This window comes from Salvelinus sp. IW2-2015, linkage group LG1, assembly GCF_002910315.2.
Source record: "Salvelinus sp. IW2-2015 linkage group LG1, ASM291031v2, whole genome shotgun sequence".
Lineage (NCBI taxonomy): Eukaryota > Metazoa > Chordata > Actinopteri > Salmoniformes > Salmonidae > Salvelinus > Salvelinus sp. IW2-2015.
In genome coordinates, this window is record NC_036838.1 from 52,162,570 (window position 1) to 52,170,111 (window position 7,542).

Genomic DNA, 7,542 nt, shown 5'->3' on the forward strand with positions numbered 1-7,542 from the left:
GGTGTATCTCACTGATCATCCCTAAAGCCAAAACCTAATTTGGACGCCTTTCCTTCCAGTTCTCTGCTGCCTGCGACTGTGAACGAATTGCAAAAATCTCTGAAGTTGGAGACTTTTATCTCCCTCAACAACTTTAAAAATCTGCTATCCGAGCAGCTAACCGATCGCTGCAGCTGTACATAGTCCATCTGTAAACTACCACCCAAATTTACCTACCTCACCCCCCATACTGCTTTTATTTATTTACTTTTCTGCTCTTTTGCACCCCAGTATCTCTTCTTGCACATGATCATCTGATGATTTATCACTCCAGTGTTAATCTGCTAAATTGTAATTATTCGATTTATTGCCTACCTCATGCCTTTTGCACACATTTATATAGATTCTCTTTTTTTCTACCATGTTATTGACTTGTTTATTGTTTACTCCATGTGTAACTCTGTGTTGTCTGTTCACACTGCTATGCTTTATCTTGGCCAGGTCGCAGTTGCAAATGAGAACTTGTTCTCAACTAGCCTACCTGGTTAAATAAAGGTGAAATAAATAAAATAAAATAAAAATGGATGATGGACATCCACAAATAAATACATACATACGAAACGTAACGTATCATACTAAATGGAGTGTACGGATTTACGTGCAGAATAATACAAATGTCTTGAGACCACTTAAAATGATGGACAGATATTCTAAGACTGTCATCTACCGGGATTTTTAGCATTGCACTTAAAAAATTTATAATTGAAATGTCATAACCTTCAAATTGGGGGGAAAAAAAGTCAATTTTCCATCCTGGAAAAAATCCTAATCCACAAGCCAGTGGATGGTTGCTTAGTATAAATGTCCTTTCAAAAAGCCTTTTTACAGATCTTCCCAGCATACCATTATACCCTAGGTTACATATGGTAAGCAGTCTACATCCATGACCAAATGCTCTTAACAATCTACAAGGACTTAACTTTGATACTACTTCAATTATTAGGTGGATTTGTATCAAACCAGTGACCTATTTTTCATTGTCATTCATAACACATTCCATTGTTTACTTTCTCTTTACTGTTATATCATGGATGAACAAATCATATAATTGCAGATCAACTTACAGCCCAGCACAGCATTCAGTATAAAGAAGAGTCCGTCAACAGCCCCTCAAAAGCCCTGGTAGAGTCCTACTACTGGAGCGCCACATCTCTGACAAACAAATGACCAAGTCCCCAAAAAAGTTTTTTTATATCATGTAGTATTCAGATGAAATAACTGGACAGTAATGGAGAATAGAAGAAATCTTCATTAATCTTCTGCTTCATGCAGAAGGTTCTTTCAAAGTCTTTCTGTGATTGAGACTATTAACTTTAGATTGACCTGAAAGAAATGTATCTAAATAATGATTGAATCTATGAACCAATATAATTATTACAGTTAATAATAGAATCTAATCTTATGTTCTGTGCAACATATGTTGACTATGCCTGCATTATGTGTTTTATCATGAAATCAACAATAACCCAACGATTCTCCATGAGACTTTTAAGACCCAAAATGGGTATTATACTGCATTCATCCATCTTTTTTGGGATTCTGTTATGCAATCTACAAAACTAAAAAGAAAACATATTTTTTTCCCACTACATTGTGTAGTGATGTTTCATCACTGTATATGTCTTTTGATAATAGTTGCATTAAATTAACGTCATTAATTGGACTGCTTGCAGGTCTTTTATCTTATTCAACAGGAACTACAATGTGCATGCAGTAGGCATACAACTGTTCTATACCGTTGGGTGCTTTTAACTTGCACAAATGATCGTTGCCTGCCACGTCCAACAACTCAAACTAGCAACCACATTGTGGCACCTGTCGTGGCTGAATGCAGATTTAGCTATGTAACATTGAGATAGATAAGAGTGTTAATTTTCAATCATATGCTTGTTTTGAAGATTACTTGTCATTAGAGTGGGCCAGAGAGGGTATTTTGGTCAGGCTTGTCGTCATATGGTCAATGTATAAATGTTAAACCATACATTTTGACGGGATGGAGTTATTAAGGTTGCCGGGAACCAGTTAGTTAATCTCATACCAATGTCTTGTACCGCCAGTCACTCCCACTTTTCTCATAGGGGAAGGAGGTATTGGCCGTTGTTTAACCATTGTATGTCCCCCTCTGAGGTTTGCCCTTATCTTGACCGGTTAGTATTTAGACCTAATGGCTCTATCTGTCTGATTTTGAGTTGTCCAGGTTTGGCAGCTATTTAGAAATGACCAATTGATATATGCCATTGGATTGAGGTAAATGTTTGTTAGACAGTGAAGCATCAAGCATGAGAGTAAACCTTGTCTTGGGAGAATCAAAGGAACGATGATTTATAGGCTGATGCTTTGCTTAGCGATAGGATTACTCTTCTTTCGGTAAAGGATCTTGTAAGTTGACGAGGGTATCTTGGCTGTAAATGAAACTAAGAATTGTTTCTGTAAGGACTCTCAGAGGAATTCATTGATAGACACTGAATTGAGCTGAGAGTCAGTTTAAAGGCTTTGCCGTGAAGCTTTATAATATTAAAGAGGAATATATAAGTAACTCTGACTTAGTGTGTGGTTGGCTCTCTCTCTCTCTGGTATTGAGTAATACAGGAAATTTCCCGACACACCACACACAATTTCGAGCCATTTTTGGTTTGATCTCCATTGTTCAAGATCAATTACTAATCAATTTGTTCTTTTGAAATGTCTTTAAATTAAGTTGTAGAAAAATGTTTTTCAGCGTAATTGATTGTATTATCAGTCCCACTTGGCACACCAGTGGTTGGAATCAAGCGTTGTTTCCACGTCATACCTTCTGGCCCTTGTGTTTTTGTTCTGTTGTCTGTGCCCCATAATGTTTGTACCACGTTCTGTGCTGCTATCATGTTGTGCTGGCTGCCATGTTGTGTTGCTACTGTGTTGTTGCCATGTTGTGTTGCTATCATGCTGTGTTGTCATGGGTTGCTGTCTTGTGATATGTCTTAGGTCTCTCTATTTTATGTAGTGATGTGTTTTCTCTCTTGTCGTGATGTGTGTTTTTGTTTTTATTTTATTTGTTTTTTTATTCCCAGCCCCCATCACGCTGGAGGCCTTTTGCCTGGAGGCCGTCATTGTAAATATGAATTTGTTCTTAACTAACTTGCCTAGTTAAATAAACGTTTAATTAAAAAAATTACAATAAATTAAGAAGTGGAATTACTTGATATATAACTGCTCAAGACATCATCTTAGGACCAAAGATTGTTATTTGTAAAGCATTTAGCATTGTTGTTGAGCTAAATGTTGTCATAGAACGAGAAGTAAAAGGAAAGAACAAAAGCAATGTCACGCCTGACCATGGAGAGCCTTTGTTTTTCTATGGTATAGTAGGTCAGGGCGGTGACTGAAGTTGTTCTAGTTAGTTATTTCTATGTGGGGGTTCTGGGTTATTATTTCTAATGTTGGTGATTGGTATGATTCCCAATTAGAGGCAGCTGTAATCATTGTCTCTAATTGGGGATCATATTTAGGGAGTCGTCACGCCTGACCTTAGAGATCCTTATTTATTCTCTATGTTTGGTTAGGTCAGGGTGTGACTCGGGTGGGAGAATCTATGTTTTCTATTTCTTTGTTGTTTTTGCCATGTGTGGCTCCCAATCAGAGGCAGCTGTCTATCGTTGTCTCTGATTGGGGATCATATATAAGTTGTGATTTTCCGTTTGGGTTTTGTGGGGAGTTATTTTCTGTTTAGCTGTTTTGTTGCCTGACAGAACTGTTCGCTTTCGTTATCTACTTTGTTATTTTGTTGCGGTGTTCAGTTTTATTAAAAATCATGAACGCCTACCACGCTGCACCTTGGTCTCCTTCTTCAACCCACGAGAGTCGTTACAGGTAGCCTTTTTCCACCTGTGTTTTATGGGATATTGTTTTGAGTTAGTGCACGTAGCAACTCTGTAGTCACGGTTCGTTGTTAGTTTTGTTTGTTTTTGTCTTTGTTTAGTTTCACTTTCTAATAAATAATGTGGATCTCAACATCCGCTGCGCCATGGTCCGACATTTATTCTAACGAGCGTGACAAGCAAAGTAATACATTTGATTACATTTATTTTAGTAAAATGGACTCAATGAGTCACATTATAGATAACACCTTAACTTAAGGTGCAAATAAAGTGATTCAATGTCACAACAAGAACTTGGATAAATCTCCAAGACATGATACTTCATCAGAGTAAAGACACACAGAATTGTTTGAAATAAACAAGGGTTTTACAATGAGAAAACATCTGCAGTAAATACATTTTTCAGGTATTAAAACAGATGAAATAGTGATAATCACAGAGTGATGATAACATAATACCCAGTTTGGGTAAATAATCCTCATAGAGGAACAGTGATGCTATAACTCAGGTTGAACATTGTCAATATAACTGATACATGCTTCACAGAAGATGCTTAATACAATGTAGTGGTAAAAAAAAATTTGCTTATACATTTTGACCTAAAAACAGATCTSTCATAGACAATCACAATCACAGATTGATCCCAGTTTTGGGTTACAATTCCTCGTCTAGGACCATTAAAGCTATTGTTAATCATGAATAAAAACATGATCAACATAGTCAAGGTTACGATTTCAATGCACACAACAACAATATTGTTTTCATACATTACACATTTTTCTCATAAAAATGCATTTACTTCAATACAACTGAAATAAAAAGTCTCAATCACTGCAAGACTTTTAAAAAATGCTATATACTCAGATGATGAGGAAGATCTCTGATCACTGTCCATCACATTAATGTTAGACCAACATGGTCCATTGAGTTTGTTTGAGAGTGGAGTTCCAGTCTGTAGGACTCTACCAGAGACTCCAGAGAGTGAGTACTGACTCTTCTCTTTGCTGGTGCTGTGCTGTGGAGCTCAACTGAGGCAGGTCACTCTCCCTCCTGTCTTTATCAGAGGTTGGATGCAGCTCTGCGTAAGGCTCAGCAGTCTACTCTGGACTGTGTCTTTACCTCATTCTTGACAGGAAGTGCACAATCTCATTGGACACCCTGGAGTAACACTGTAAACCCTGGTACTGTTGCTGTTATCTCAGGAAGCAACTGTTCATCTCCTGATGTTGGCTTTCTCCAGCTTGGAGTTCTGACTGCTGTTTGAGGATCTCTGGACGCAGGAGAGATTGAGCAGCTCAATGCTGATGTTGATACGAACTCCGTGTAACTTCACCACTGGCTTTCTTAGCTGCAAGAAGAGAAGAGGAGAGTCATTAATAACCTTATTATGAGATATAAATGAAACAAATAAATAATCAATCAAAATAAGATTAATTTCCTTAAAATTGATTCTTCAATTTACCTTGTTGGTCAGTCAGGTGCTCATTACGTAGATCATAGCTGAAGTGATTGTAGGTGCCATTGACTGGATCTCTGTGCTGTAGAGAGAATCTGAGTTCTACTAACTTCATATCTCCTATATACAGTCCATAATCTGCATTTGAATGTGTGGTCTTGGGCTTGTTGGAGTTTCTCACAGTCTGTACCAATGGGTGAGCTTGGAAGGACATGAGGAATGTGGAGCTGCCCCATGCTCAGTGTTCTTATTGCTGGGGGACAATGGTCACGTCTCATGGAACAGGTGGAGGGTGGGGTGATGGGAGTGACTCACAGAGCTCTGTGTGAATCTGGGAAACTAGTGACCCCCAGATCTGCTGCCTGATGTTGGGATCAATGATGCTGAGAGAGCACACACTCATCATCACAACTTACACATGAAATTTACATGTAACTTAGTCCCCACCTATGAAAACATTGTGAATGCATAGTGTTTAAACGCTTATTACTGATTCAGTCACATTTTATTATCTCACAATGAATGTGAGATAATGACAAAAATGATGATATAGTATAGTGTTTTACATTTTGTCACAATTGAAAAGTTAAACATATTTATAATTTTCTGTGCTGCTGAATTTCATTTTGTCAAAATAATTAATATTGAGTCTTTTCGAAAATAAAGCTAAAAGTGTGCTGCAATACATATACTGTACTTTATCAGTGTTCAATTCTACGTTATGTTTGTACCCTGAGAGAAACTGATGTATTCAGCTATTGTTTAATTCCCTTCTATAAGTGTTGCTATTCCCCAGTGACTCTGAGGTTGTTCCCCAGACAGTCAGGTGCTGATGGGACTGATGATGATGATGACACTAGACTGAGACTCTGCTCTCCAGAGCTTTCCCACACTCTGCCCATTGACAGAGCTTCCACCTAACAACAGAAGTGTGCCTTGTTAAATGCTAATTCATCTCTACACAAGCAGTTCCCATTAAGCACCTGGGGGAGAAAAAATTAATACATCTGACATGCATATATTAAGAAGGTAGTAAATACAAATATTTTGACTATTGGATGATATAGACTTGTACAGCATATGGCCATTCAGAGATGGTCAAGATTGGACTGAATAGTGAAGATATTTCAAGCGTGTACGTTTTAGATATAAGATTTAWAATCTTCGATACAACATTCACATTTTAGCAGATGCTCTTATCCAGTGTGACTTACAGTAGCAAGTGCATACTTTTTTTTGTACTGATCACCTGTAGGTCTTGAACCCACAACCCTGGCATTGCAAGCGCCTTGCTCTACCTACTGAYTTACACAGGACTACTACAATGTAATCATGTTTGTATAAAGTGTAATATAATGTATTTCCTGATCTGTTACCTAATTCCTCTTACACCCTATCATAATAAAAAAAACACTTGTGCAGTCCTTATAATTCATTATATCTGTGATTTAATTCATTTATAGAATTCAATGATGAAACCTTACAAGTGAAATTCCTTCTCACCCCTCATCATACAGGGTACAGAAGTCTATTGTCCCAAAGCGGGTCTGTGAGTGAGTTTTCCTTGGTTTCCCACACTTTCTCCATTCACTGCTCCCAACAATCTGACATACATAAATTAAGAATGCAGTAAATACAAACATTTTGACTATTGTATGAAATAGACTTGTACAGCATATGACCATTCAGAGATAGTTAAGATTGGACTGAATGCTGAAAATCTTTCAAGCATATATGTTTTAGATATAAACTGTATCAAATCAAATCAAATTGCATTTGTCACATGCGCCGAATTCAACAGTGAAATGCTTACTTACAAGCCCTTGACCAACAATGCAGTTTTAAGAAAATACCCCCCCACACAAAAAAGAAGTAGGACATAAGAAAAACAAATAATTAAAGAGCAGAAGTAAATAATGTGTCAACGTGCGGGGCACCGGTGTCGAGGTAGTTGAAGTAATTATGTAAATGCAGGTAYGGTTATTAAAGTGGCTGTTGTGGCAAAGAAGGGGGCCGAGTGATAAATGGCAGATTTGTGAGGGCAGAACTAATAAACGGGCTCTGCCCTCTCACTAAAATGGCCACCCCGGCCAGAACTACAGGTTGCCAAATGGCCGACCGCCAAAACTACAATTCTCAGAAGCAAGGGGAACGCTCAGAAGGTGGGGCCGACCCACAGATAAGGGATCA

General features: G+C 37.8%; 1 long non-coding RNA gene across 1 annotated transcript; it reads right to left on the reverse strand.

Annotated features, from left to right (window-relative positions):
* Nucleotides 1–4,086: 4,086 nt before the first annotated feature.
* On the reverse strand, nucleotides 4,087–5,445 carry LOC139028370 (uncharacterized). The gene is made up of 2 exons (XR_011480569.1): nucleotides 5,359–5,445; nucleotides 4,087–5,244 (listed from the first exon to the last, which is right to left on the reverse strand). It is a non-coding gene; the product is annotated as an uncharacterized lncRNA (long non-coding RNA).
* Nucleotides 5,446–7,542: the final 2,097 nt, after the last annotated feature.